The following is a 14,540-nucleotide window of genomic DNA, read 5'->3' as shown; positions in this document are numbered from 1 at the left end:
TCCTCATGTAAAGTTGGCTTTTGATTTGTGTGCTGGTTCTCTGGAGTATGTGATTGTTGGGAGGCCAAAATAATGTGTTTATTGAATTCATTAATACCACTATTTCCCCCATAATGTTGTTTCATTTATACTTCTGACAATAGAGGATAAAGATTATTATTTCTTCATCTTTTAACCTCCACTTGGTATTTGTATTTTAATTTTTATCAACCCGATGAACGTTAAGGTATTGTTGTAATTGATGTTTCCTCTAATTAATAGTGTACTTCTTTCATTTCTATAGTTATTTGCCATTGGGTTTTTGCTGTGGTTTAAATATGGTTTGTGTTCTTTGAAACTTAAGTTGAAATTTGCCACTGTGGAGGTGTTGGTAGGTGGGACATTTATGAGGTGATTAGATCATTAACAGGGATCGATTCCTTTCTCACCAGAGTGTGTTCTCACTCTCATGGGTCTGGATTGGTTACTGTGAGAGTGGGTAGTCATAAAGGAGGCTGTCCCTCATGTTTTATTTTTTCCACACATAACCTCTTGCCCTTCTGTTTTCCATCAAAAGTTGTGGCAGCCTGAGTCCTCACTAGATGTGGCTACCCAATTTTGAACTTCCCAGTCTCCAAAACTGTGAGCCAATAAAAACCTCTATCTTTTATAAATTGCTCAGCCTCAGGTATTCTGTTATAGCTAAGATTATTAATCTTTTTCAAAATTAGACCAATGTTTATGAACCTTTATTTCAGATAATTTAGATTATTAGATAATTTAGTTATGCCCAGTAATAGATAACTAATTATCCCATGACTTAGTGGCTTAAAACAACATTTATTATCTCTCAACTTTTGCGAGTCAGGAATTGAGAAGCATCTTAGTTGGCTTATTCTTATTTTGGCTTATTCTCTCATAGGATTGCAGTAAAGATGTTGCTTGGATCTACAGTCATTTGGTGGCTTGACTGGAGCTGGAAGATCCTTCTCTAAGATGCTCACTCACGTGGCTGGCAAAATGACCCTGGCTATTGCAGTATCATCCCCATTTGTTACCACATGAATCTTTAGAGAGAGAAACTTCAGTATCCTCACAAGATGGCAACTGACATTTACTAAGTGGAGGCTGAAATGTGATTTTTTAAATATATATTTTTAGTTGTAGATGAACACAATACCTTTATTTTATTTATTTATATGTGGTGCTGAGAATCAAACCCAGTGCCTCACATGTGCTAGGCAAGTGCTCTACCACTGAGCCACACCCCAGTCCCTGAAATGTCATTTATAACCTAGCCTTGGAAGTCACACTCCAACACTCCTGAAATAACCTAGATTTAAAAATAATCTCTCCTAACTGTGGTAGGAGACTACATAAGAAAGTACGATTGGGAGGCCTATCTTGGAGGCTGGTTACCTCAGTCAACCCTCTGGCTGCCAATAATTATGGTCCTTCCCACATATTCAATCTACTTATTCTTCCAACCAGGCTTCCCAAAGTTTCATTCCACGATAGCATTAGATCAAATTCCAGATTCTTATATAAATTAGGTCTAGGGGCAGACAAGTTGTAATTCCTCAAGTAAAGTTCCATTTGATCTGAAGACCTGTGAACTGAAGAGAGGCTCACAGTGGTATACATACCAGGAAGAAAGAGTCTTGGGGGTCTATTTTGAAGAATGGCTACCACATTTCTTGCAAGGCAGGTCTACCAGAGAAAAATTTCCTTGATTGTTTTTCTAAGAAAATTTTTATTTCTCTTTCACTTTTGAAGAACAATTTTTCTGGGTATCAGAATCTGATGGTGGTTTTTTCAACCTTTAAAAAAATGTATTGGTACTAGAGATTGAACCAGGAGAGCTTTACCACTAAACTACATCCCCAGTACTTATATTTTTTATTTTGAGACAAGGTTTTACCAAGTCACTGAGAGTATCATTAAGTTGCTGAAGGTGGCCTCTTACTTGAAATCATCCTTCTTCAGCCTTCTGAGTCACTACAATTACAGGCATATGCCACCAGACAGGGACATCTTTCAGCATTTTAAAAGTTCACTTCAATATTGTGTGTATGTACAAATATTTAACAACAAAGTCCATCATTATGTACAACTGTAATGCACCAATTAAAAAATATAGGAAAAAAATCCACTTCATTCTCTTTTTGCTTGTATGGTTCTGGAGGACAGACTGATGTAGTTCTTGTCCTTATCTCTCTGTAGGCAATATTTTCATAATTTATATTTTTTCAAGATATTGTCTTTATCTTCTCAAGTTTTAATGTGATATGCTTGTGTGTGGATTTATAATTATTTATTGTGTTTGGTGTTGAATTTCTTGAATTTGTAGTTTGATGTCTTTCATTCATTTTGGAAAGTTTTTAGCTATTATTACATTAAATATTTATGCTCCTCCTTTCTCCTTCTTATTCCCATTTCATGTATATCACACATTTTGTAATCATTCCACAGTTCTTGAAAATTCTATGCCATCTTTTCATTTTATTTTCTTTTCCCTCATTTTTTTTTCCGTTTTCGAAGTTTCTATTAATATACCTTTAAGCTACTCATTATTTTTCATTGTGTTCAGTCCACTGATGAGCCCTTCAAAGGCATTTTTCATTATTGTTACAATATTTGATATTTCTGGCATTTTAAAAATTATTTTCTAGGATTTCTATGTCTCTGCTTGCTTGTGATTCCTCATGTCTCTGTTCTTGCATGTTGTTCTCTTTTCTGTTAGGGGTTTTGCCATATTAATCAGTTACTTTAAATTCTTAGTTTGATAATTCCAAAATTTTTATGATATCTGAGTCTGACCTAATGGCCTTTTTCTCCTCCTTTCTCTTCAGAATTTTTTTTTCTTTAGTATACCTTGTAATTTTTTATTGAAAGCCAGACATGATGTTTTAGGTAAAAGGAACTGTGGTAAACAGGTTATTGGTGTGAGGTTTTATGTTACCTGGCTAGAAGTTAGACTGTATTTATTGTTTGCTAGAGCTTTAGGTGTCAAGCTTTGTCTAGGGTACTTGTTGTCAACTCTCTGGTTATCTTCGAGTTTCCTTAGAGGCTCTGTCTCAGATTGGGTCTTAGGCCTCTAATTATTTCATCCATAGTCTCCTATTCATATATAGCAGACTATTAATGTAGTGGTAAGGTATGTGTGGAGGACTATCATGTAGTCATAAGCCTAGGTCTCAGTCTTTTTAGTGTGCTTATCTCCCCGGGCTGTGACCTTCACAAGTGCTTTCAGCCTTTTGTTCCCCTTTGATGATAGAGGACTCTTCCGTTGGGTATTTTCCTTTTCTATATGGAAGACTATGGGAAACTGGAGTTGAGTATTTTCCTTCCCCCAAGTTGGTTAGGCACTAACTAACCAACTAACCTAAGGTTCCTAATCCTTACTCTGAGGGTCTGGTAAGTCTCCTAGAAATAAATTTTAACTCATCCACACTAAGTTGCTTGCAATTCATCATTTACAGTTAAAGTATTTTTACAGATATTGGTTTCACTGGCAGGCTTCTGATCCTGGTAATCTGTGATTCTCTGTATTTGCCTGTCTCTCCAATTTTCTGTTAGCAGATTTCAGTTCTTTTATATATCTAAGATGAATTGCTGATTTTTAGTACAGCTTTTTGTCTTATTTTAGAGATCAAAGTGACAATTTCTAAGCTCTTTACATGTCAGACTAGTGCTATTTTTTACAAATTTATTTTGTGCCTAGCAACTTTTCCAGTTTAATTTAAATTTAATTTAAATTGTTAATTCTATTATATTTTTATGTCCTCTGCAAATAATTAATAATTTTGTCAATTATTATATCTTCTATTCCTTTTTTTTCTTATTGTGTGGGAACTTTTTCAATAACTGTTGAAGCTCTATCATTCAGTATAATGGTCAAGTATAAGAAAATAAATTTACTATTTTCTGACTATATAAGGCTTTCATAATCTATAAGTAATAGTAATTTTTTTATGATTTACAGACTCTTAAATAATTTGTTTTCCTGGAATTTGGAATTATTACTCTCTGATGTCTAATTTCTTATCTCTACCTGAAGATTTAATGTCCCATCTTTTAAAAATTTCTTTTAGTTAGTTATACATGATGGTAGCATGTATCATGATACATCATACATAAATGGAGTATAATTTCTCATTTTTCTGGTTGTACATGATGTAAAATCCCATCAGTCATTTAGTCATATATGTATATAGGGTAATAATGTCTGATTCATCCTACTATCCTTCTACTCCTAAATCCCCTCCCCTCCCTTCGCTCTCCTCTATCTAACCTAAAGTTACTCTATTCTTCCCTAGCCCTCATGCCCTTAGTGAGAAAACACTCAGTCTTTAGTTTTTTGGAATTGGCTTATTTCACTTACCATGATATTCTCTAGCTCTATCCATTTACCTGCAAATGCCATAATTTCATTCTTTTTTAAAGGCTGAGTAATATTCCATTGTATATATGTACCACGTTTTCTTTATCCATTCATACGTTGAAGGGAAGCTGGGTTGTTTCCATAGTTAGCTATTTTGAGTTAAGGTGCTATAACACTGATGTGGCTACATCACTGCAGTTTGCTGATTTTAAGTCCTTTGGGTATAAACCAAGGAGTGGGATAGCTGGGTCAAATGGTAGTTCCATTCCAAGTTTTCTGAGTAATCTCCATACCACTTTCCAAAATGGTTTCACCAATTTGCAGTCCCACCAGCAATATGAGTGTACCTTTCCCACCAAATCCTCACCAACATTTATTGTTGCTTGTGTTCTTGATAATTGCCATTCTGAATGGAGTAAGTTGAAACTTAGTTTTGATTTGCATGTCTCTAATTGCTATGAGATGATGAATATTTTTTCACGTATTTGTTGATTAATTGTATTTCTTCTTCCGTGAAGTGTCTGTTCAGTTCCTTAGTCCATTTATTTATTGGGTTATTTGATTTTTTTGGTGTTAAGTTTTTTGAGTTCTTTATGTATCCTGGAGATTAGTGTTCTACCTGAGGTGTGGGTGGTAAAGATTTTCTCACATTCTGTAGGCTCTTTCTTCATGTTATCATTTGTTTCTTTTGCTGAGAAGAAGTTTTTTAGTTTGAATCTATCCAATTTATTCTATTTTTTTTTTTTTTTTGGTATCAGAGATTGAACTCAGGGGTGTTTAACCACTTAACTACATTCCCAGTCCCTTTTTGTTTTTGAGAGACAGGATCTCAATGAGTTGTTTAGGGCCTTGGTAAGTTGCTAAGCCTGGCTTTAAATTTGAGATTCTCCTGCCGCAGCCTCCTGAGCCACTGAGATTACTTTGATTCCCAATTTTACTTTTTGTGCTTTAGAAGACTTGTTAAGGAAATCAGATCCCAGACAGACATGGTGAAGATTTGGGCCTACTTTTTCTTCTATTAGTTGCAGTGTCTTTAGTGCCTAAGTCTTTGATCCACTTTGAGTTGAGTTCTATGCTGTTACATGTGGATTTCCAACTTGCCAGCACCATTTATTGAAGTGGCTATTTTTTCTCCAGTGGGCGTTTCTGGCACCTTTGTCTAATATGAGGCAACTATATTTTTGTGGGTTTGTCTCTGTGTCTTCTACTCTGTAACATTGGTTTACATGTATGTTTTGGTGCCAATACCATGCCATTTTTGTTACTATTGCTCTGTAGTATAGTTTAAGGTCTGGTGTTGATACCTCCTGCTTCAGTCTTCTTGCTAAAGATTGCTTTGGCTATTCAGGGTCTCTTATTTTTCCAAATGAATTTCATGATTGCTTTCTACATTTTATGAGGCACATCATTGGGATTTTAATTGAAATTGCATTGAATCTGTATAGTGCTTTTGGTAGTATGGCCATTTTGACAATATTAATTCTACCTATCCAAGAGCATGGGAGATCTTTCCATATTCTAAGGTTTTCTTTAATTTCTTTCTTTAGTATTCTTTAATTTATTTCTTTAGTGTTTTCATTGTACCTCTTTTACCTCTTTTGTTATATTGATTCCCAAGTTTTTTTTTTTTTTTTTTTTTGAGGCTATTGTGAATGGGGGTAGTTTTCCTAATTTCTCTTTCAGTAGATTCATCACTGATGCATAGGAATGCATTTGATTTATGGGTGTTGATTTTATATCCTATTACTTTGCTGAATTCATTTATTAGTTCTAGAAGTTTTCTGGTGAGTTTTTGGATCTTCTAAATAAAGAATCATGTCATTGGCAAATAGTGAAAGCTTGAGTTCTTTTTTCCTATTCGTTTCCCTTTAATTTCTTCTGTCTAATTGCTATTACTAGAGTTTCAAGGACAATGTTGAAAAGAAGTAGTAAGAGAGGGCATCCTTGTTTTGTTTCAGTTTTTACAGGGAATGCTTTCAATTTTTCTCTGTTTAGAATGATGTGGCCTTGGGTTTAGCATATGTAGCTTTTACAATGTTGAGGTATGTTCCTACTATCCCTGTTATTTCTAGTGTTTTGTGGATGAAGGGGTGCTGAATTTTGTCAAATGCTTTTTCCGCATCTGCTGAGATGATCATATGATTCTTGTCTTTAAGTCTATTGATGTGATGAATTACATTTATTCATTTCCATTCATTGAATCAACCTTACATTTCTGGGATGAACCTCACTTGATCATGGTTCACTATCTTTTTAATATGTTTTTGTATGCAGTTTTCCAGAATTTTATGGAGAATTTTTGCATCTATGTTCATCAGGGATATTGACCTGAAGTTTTCTTTCCTTGATGTGTTTTGTCTGGTTTTGGTGTCAGGGTGGTATTAGCCTCACAGAATGAGTTTGGAAGGATTCCCTCCTTTTCTATATCATGGAATACTTTGAGGAGTATTGGTGCTAATTCTTCTTTAATATCTCAATCTTTAAAACTCAACTGAGAATCCATCTGGTCCTGGGCCTTTCTTGATTGGTAGGCTTTTTGATGAGTATTGTATTTCATTACTTGAAATTGATCCATTTAAATTGTGTATGTCCTCCTGATTCAGTTTGGGTAGTTCATGTGTCTCTAGAAATTTGTTGATATCTTCAAAATTTTCTATTTTGTTGGAGTACACATTTTCAAAATAGTTTCTAATTATCTTCTATATTTCGGTTGTGTCCATTTTGATATTTCCTTTTTCATCATCTATTTTAGCAATTCTCTTTGTTAACATGGCTAGAGGTTTATCAACTTTATTATTTCAAGGCACCAACTTTTTGTTTTGTCATTTAAAAATTTTTTTTGGGTGGTACTGGAGTTTGAACTCAGGGCCTTGTTCATGCAAGGCAAGCAGTCTACCAATTGAGCTATATCCCCAACCCACATTTTGTCAATTTTTTGAATTGTTCTTTTGTTTCAATTTCATTTATTCCAGCTCTGATTTTAATTATTTCCTGTCTTCTACTGTTTTTGGTGTTGATTTGTTCTTCTTTTTCTAGGACTTTGAGATGTAATGTTAGGTCATTGCCCCTTTTCTTTATTTTCAAATTATCAGAGTTTGAACTTTAAGGTTAAAATATTAGCCTAATAGTTTTTCAAATGTTTCATTTTTAAAAAAATTATTTATTTTTAAATTTTTTACAGACTGCATTTTGATTTATTGTACACAAATGGGGTACATCATTTTGTTTCTATGATTTTACATGATGTAGATTCATACCATTTTTGAAATCATACATGTACATAGGGTAATGATGTCTGTCTCATTCCACCATATTTCATACCCTCCTCTCATTTCAAATGTTTAATTTTTTTTTATTTTATTGTAAACAAATGGGATACATGTTGTTTCTCTGTTTGTACATGGCGTAAAGGCATACCATTTGTGTAATCATAAATTTACATACAGTAATGTTGTTTGATTCATTCTGTTATTTTTTCCCTTCCCCCCACCCCTCCCACCCCTCTTTTCCCTCTATATAGTGCTTCCTTCCTCCATACTTGCCCCCCTCCCTAACCCTAACTCTAACCCTAACACTAACCCTTCCCTCCCCCCATTATGTGTCCTCATCCACTTATTAGCGATATCATTCTTCCTTTGGCTTTTTGAGATTGGCTTATCTCACTTAGCATGCAAATGTTTCATTTTGAATGAAGAATAATGGTTGAATTATAATATACTTTTCTAAGTGTATTTAGATGATCATCTAATTTTTCTTTTTAATCTGTTAATTTGGTAAAATAAAGTGATTATCTAATATTAAGTTGCCTTTGGATTCCTGTGATAAATTCAATTTGTTTGAATTTATTATTTTTTATATTTTCTTATAGGTTTGTTTGCTAATATTTTATGATTTTATATAAATTCTTCTTTGTATTTGAAATCTTTTTGAAATTTTGCCCATAAACAAAGGATTTTCATTTGATATAAAACTCTTTCTCTATTTCAGAACAATCCCACCATTGCAATATTAGTAGCTTAATTTATATTTTATTAGACAGCTTAAAAATTCTTTTTAGTTGATATATAATTTTATGAATTTCGTATATTGGCTTAGATAGTGTTAAGTGGTTAGCTCTTATACATGAAGTCCTCACAATACTATGTGCATATGATAGCATATGGGCATTTTTGATGCAATAGGGTTAAATTTGCATTTCTTTTGAGAGTATGAAAATATTTATTAACTTATTTAACAAGTATTATAAAATATCTAGTACCTATCAAATACTGTTCTGGATGCTAAGCATAAAAAAACCCTGTCCTAGTGAACCATCTTGGTAATACTCTTAGGAATAGAAATAGAACATTGTGATATTCTACAATTTACATGAAAAAATACTCTTGCTAGTTATTTCATGTTTAGGGCTGAAACTTTGATACACTACTTTTTTTTTTTTTTTTTTTTTTGTTTGTCTTATTTCTTTTTTTTTTTTTTTTTTTTTATTGTAAACAAATGGGATACATGTTGTTTCTCTGTACATGGCGTAAAGGCATACCATTTGTGTAATCATAAATTTACATAGAGCAATGTTGTTTGATTCATTCTGTTATTTTTTTCCCTTCCCCCCACCCCTCCCACCCCTCTTTACCCTCTATACAGTAGTTCCTTCCTCTATACTTGCCCCCCTCCCTAACCCTAACTCTAACCCTTCCCTCCCCCCCATTATGTGTCAACCTCCACTTATTAGCGATATCATTCGTCCTTTGGCTTTTTGAGATTGGCTTATCTCACTTAGCATGATATTCTCCAATTTCATCCATTTGCCTGCAAATGTCATAATTTTATCATTCTTTATGGCTGAGTAATATTCCATAGTATATATATACCACAGTTTCTTTATCCACTCATCAATTGAAGGGCATCTAGGTTGGTTCCACAGTCTGGCTATTGTGAATTGAGCAGCTATGAACATTGATGTGGCTGTATTTCTGTAGTATGCAGATTTTAAGTCCTTTGGGTATAGGCCAAGGAGTGGGATAGCTGGGTCAAATGGTGGTTCCATTCCAAGTTTTCTAAGGAATCTCCACACTGCTTTCCATAGCGGCTGCACTAATTTGCAGCCCCACCAGCAGTGTATGAGTGTACCTTTCTCCCCACATCCTCGCCAACACCTGTTGTTGCTCGTATTCTTGATAATCGCCATTCTAATTGGGGTGAGATGGAACCTTAGGGTGGTTTTGATTTGCATTTCTCTTATTACTAGAGATGTTGAACATTTTTCCATATGTTTGTTGATTGCTTGTAGATCTTCTTCTGTGAAGTGTCTATTCATTTCCTTAGCCCATTTGTTGACTGGACTGTTTGAATTCTTGGAGTAGAGTTTTTTGAGTTCTTTATAGATTCTGGAGATTAGTGCTCTATCTGAAGTATGATTGGCAAAGATATTCTCCCACTCTGTAGGCTCTTCCTTCGCATTGCTGATAGTTTCCTTTGCTGAGAGAAAGCTTTTTAGTTTGAATCTATCCCAGTGGTTGATTCTAGCTTTTATTTCTTGTGCTATGGGAGTCCTGTTAAGGAAGTTTGGTCCTAGACCAACAAGATGAAGATTTGGACCTACTTTTTCTTCTATAATCTGCAGGGTCTCTGGTCTGATTCCGAGGTCCTTAATCCATTTTGAGTTTAGTTTCGTGCATGGTGAGAGATATGGGTTTAGTTTCATTCTGTTGCATATGGATTTCCAATTCTCCCAGCACCATTTGTTGAAGAGGCTATCTTTTCTCCATTGCATATTTTTGGCCCCTTTGTCTAGTATGAGAAAATTGTATTTATTTGGGTTTGTGTCCGTGTCCTCTATTCTGTACCATTGATCTACCTTTCTATTTTGGTACCAATACCATGCCGTTTTTGTTACTATTGCTTTGTAGTAGAGTTGAAGATCTGGTATTGCAATACCCCCTGTTTCACTCTTCCTGCTAAGGATTGCTTTAGCTATTCTGGGTTTCTTATTCTTCCAGATGAATTTCATAATTGCCTGCTCTATTTCTGTAAGGTACGTCATTGGGATTTTAATTGGAATTGCATTGAATTTGTATAGCACTTTAGGTAGTATGGCCATTTTGACAATATTAATTCTTCCTATCCAAGAACATGGAAGATCTTTCCATCTTCTAAGGTGTTCTTTAATTTCTTTCTTTAGTGTTGTATAGTTCTCATTGTAGAGGTCTTTCACCTCTTTTGTGAGATTGATTCCCAAGTATTTTATTTTTTTCGAGGCTATTGTGAATGGGGTAGTTTTCCTAATTTCTCTTTCTGAAGATTCATCACTTATGTATAAAAATGCGTTGGATTTATGGGCATTGATCTTGTAACCTGCTACTTTACTGAAATCACTTATGAGTTCTAAGAGTTTTCTGGTGGAATTTCCAGGTTCCTCTAAATATATAATCATGTCATCAGCGAACAGGGATAGTTTGAGTTCTTCTTTTCCAATTCGTATCCCTTTAATTTCTTTGGTTTGTCTAATTGCTCTGGCCAGAGTCTCAAGAACGATGTTGAATAGAAGTGGTGAAAGAGGGCATCCCTGCCTTGTTCCAGTTTTTAGGGGGAATGCTTTCAGCTTTTCACCATTTAGAATGATATTAGCCATGGGCTTAGCATAAATGGCCTTTACAATATTAAGGAATGTTCCCACTATCCCTATTTGTTCTAGTGTTTTGAGCATGAAGGGGTGCTGTATTTTATCAAATGCTTTTTCTGCGTCTATTGAAATAATCATGTGATTCTTGACTTTAAGTCTATTAATATGGTGAATTACGTTTATTGATTTCCTGATGTTGAACCAACCTTGCATCCCTGGGATGAAACCCACTTGATCATGGTGCACTATCTTTTTAATATGTTTTTGTATGCGATTTGCTAAAATTTTGTTGAGAATTTTTGCGTCGATGTTCATTAAGGATATTGGTCTGAAATTTTCTTTCCTTGATGAGTCTCTGTCTGGTTTAGGTATCAGTGTGATATTGGCTTCATAGAATGAGTTTGGGAGGGTTCCCTCCTCTTCTATTTTATGGAATACTTTGAGAAGTATTGGAATGAGCTCTTCCTTAAAGGTTTTGTAGAACTCGGCTGAGAACCCATCTGGTCCCGGACTTTTCTTTGTTGGTAGGCTTTTGATGACTTCTTCTATTTCAGTACTTGAAATTGGTCTATTTAAATTGTTTATGTCCTCCTCATTCAGTTTAGGCAATTCATATGTCTCTAGAAACCTGTTGATGTCTTCGAAATTTTCTATTTTGTTGGAGTATAGATTTTCAAAATAGCTTCTAATTATGTTTTGTATTTCCATCCTGTCTGTAGTGATATTTCCTTGTTCATTCCGAATTTTAGTGATTTGGGTTTTCTCTCGTCTTCTCTTTGTTAGTGTGGCTAAAGGTTTATCAATTTTGTTTATTTTTTCGAAGAACCAACTATTTATTTTGTCAATTTTTTGTATTGTTTCTTTTGTTTCAATTTCATTGATTTCAGCTCTGAGTTTAACAATTTCCTGTCTTCTACTACTTTTGGTGCTGTTCTGTTCTTCTTTTTCTAAGGCTTTGAGCTGTAGTGTTAGGTTGTTTATTTGTTGAGTTTTACTTCTTTTATTAAATGCGCTCCATGAAATAAATTTCCCTCTAAGTACTGCTTTCATAGTGTCCCAGAGGTTTTGATATGATGTTTCTTTGTTCTCATTTACCTCTAAGAATTTTTTAATTTCCTTCTTAATATCTTCTGTTATCCATTCATCATATAATAGCATATTGTTTAACCTCCAGATGTTGGAATAGTTTCTGTGTTTTACTCTTTCATTTATTTCTAACTTCAATCCATTATGATCTGATAGAATACATGCTAGTGTCTCTATCTTCTTGTATTTGCTAACATTAGCTTTGTGGCATAATATATGGTCTATTTTAGAGAAGGATCCATGTGCTGCTGAGAAGAAAGTGTATTCACTCTTGGTTGGATGGAATATTCTATAAATGTCCGTTAAGTCTAAATTATTGATTGTGTTGTTGAGATCTATGGTTTCTTTGCTCAATTTTTGTCTGGAAGATCTGTCCAGTGGTGAGAGCGGAGTGTTAAAATCACCTAGTATTATTGTGTTGTGGTCTATTTGGTTTCTGAAATTGAGAAGGATTTGTTTGACATACATAGATGAGCCACTGTTTGGGGCATAGATGTTTATGATTGTTATATCTTGCTGATTTATGCTTCCCTTAAGCAGTATGAAATAACCTTCTTTATCCCTTCTGACTAACTTTGGCTTGAAGTCCACATTATCGGAAATGAGGATGGATACTCCAGCTTTTTTGCTGAGTCCATGTGCATGGTATGTTTTTCCCCATCCTTTCACCTTTAATCCATGGGTATCTTTTTCTATGAGGTGAGTCTCTTGCAGGCAACATATTGTTGGATCTTTCTTTTTAATCCAGTCTGCCAGTCTATGTCTTTTGATTGATGAATTCAGGCCATTAACGTTCAGGGTTATTATAGAGAAATGATTTGGTTTCCCGGTCATTTGGTTCATTTTTAAAATTTTGTTTATTTATTTGTTTGACACAACTTGTTTCCTCCTTTATTTGACAATTCCTTTAGGATAATTCCTCCCTTTGCTGATTTGCTTCTTTGTTTTTCATCTCTTCCTCATGGAATATTTTGTTGAGAATGTTCTGTAATGCTGGCTTTCTTTTTGTAAATTCTTTTAGCTTTTGTTTATCATGGAAGGATTTTATTTCATCGTCAAATTTGAAGGTAAGTTTTGCTGGGTATAAGATTCTTGGTTGGCATCCATTTTCTTTCAGGGCTTGAAAAATGTTGTTCCAGGACCTTCTAGCTTTTAGGGTCTGGATTGAAAAATCTGCTGATATGCGTATTGGTTTCCCCCTGAATGTAATTTGGTTCTTTTCTCTCACAGCCTTTAAAATTCTGTCTTTATTTTGTATGTTAGGTATTTTCATTATAATGTGCCTTGGTGTGGGTCTGTTGTAATTTTGTGTATTTGGAGTCCTGTAAGCCTCTTGAACTTGATTTTCCATTTCATTCTTCAGATTTGGGAAATTTTCTGATATTATTTCATTGAATAGGTTGTTCATTCCTTTGGCTTGTTTCTCTAGGCCTTCCTCAATCCCAATAATTCTTAAATTTGGCCTTTTCATGATATCCCATAGTTCTTGTAGATTCTGTTCATGATTTCTTACCATCTTCTCTGTTTGTTCAGCTTTGTTTTCAAGGTTAAATATTTTGTCTTCAATGTCTGAGGTTCTGTCTTCCAGGTGTTCTATCCTATTGGATATGCTTTCTATGGAGTTCTTAATTTGGTTTATTGTTTCCTTCATGTCAAGGATTTCTGTTTGGTTTTTTTTCAATATCTCTAACTCTTTATTGAAATGATCTTTTGCTTCCTGTATTTGCTCTTTTAACTGTCGATTGGTGCGATCAATCAATGCTTGCATTTGCTCTTTCATCTCATCATTCAATGCTTGCATTTGCTCTTTCATCTCCTCGTTTGCTTCTCTGATCATTTTAATTATGTACATTCTGAACTCCTTTTCTGTCATTTCTTCTGCCATGCTGTCATTGGGTTTTATTGATGTAACATCTAGATTTGTTTGCAGCATTTTCTTTCCTTGTTTTCTCATGTTGTTCAGATATCAGTGGACCGCTGAGATATTGCAGATTTCCTCTGTTGATTTACAATGACCCTGAAGATTTCTATATATCCCCTCTTAGCCTTCAGTAGGCTGAAGTCTTGGAGGAGGTTGATAATGCGGTGCTCCACAAGGAAGCTGCCTCTCTAGGAGTGGTGGCCTTCAGGTGGGGTATATTCCCTGCTAGTGGGCAGAGGTGCCTCCACTTGTTGACCAATGGTCATCCAAAGGGGACCTAGGCTGTGGGCTGAGGCAAGGCCTGTTTGGGCCTGAGCCTCTGGTTTTACTGTCCTTGTGGGAAACCTCACCCAGCAGGGAAGACTCACCCGGTGGGGAGGTCTCGCTGGTCAGTTTCCTCCTAGAGGTTCCCCTCAATTTACATCTACTGCCTGGGCTGGGCTGCCTTCCTCTGCAAAGTTTCCAGGGGCCCGGCCCTACCTCCTGGGCCTGGGAGCCTCACCCTTCGCAGATGAATCTCCTTAGGCTGCCCCTCCTCAGAGAATTTGCCC

This window comes from Sciurus vulgaris (genome assembly GCF_902686455.1).
Source record: "Sciurus vulgaris genome assembly, chromosome: 1".
NCBI classification, from domain to species: Eukaryota; Metazoa; Chordata; class Mammalia; order Rodentia; family Sciuridae; genus Sciurus; species Sciurus vulgaris.
The sequence above is the reverse complement of the archived record's forward strand: the minus strand, read 5'-3'. Positions refer to the sequence as shown.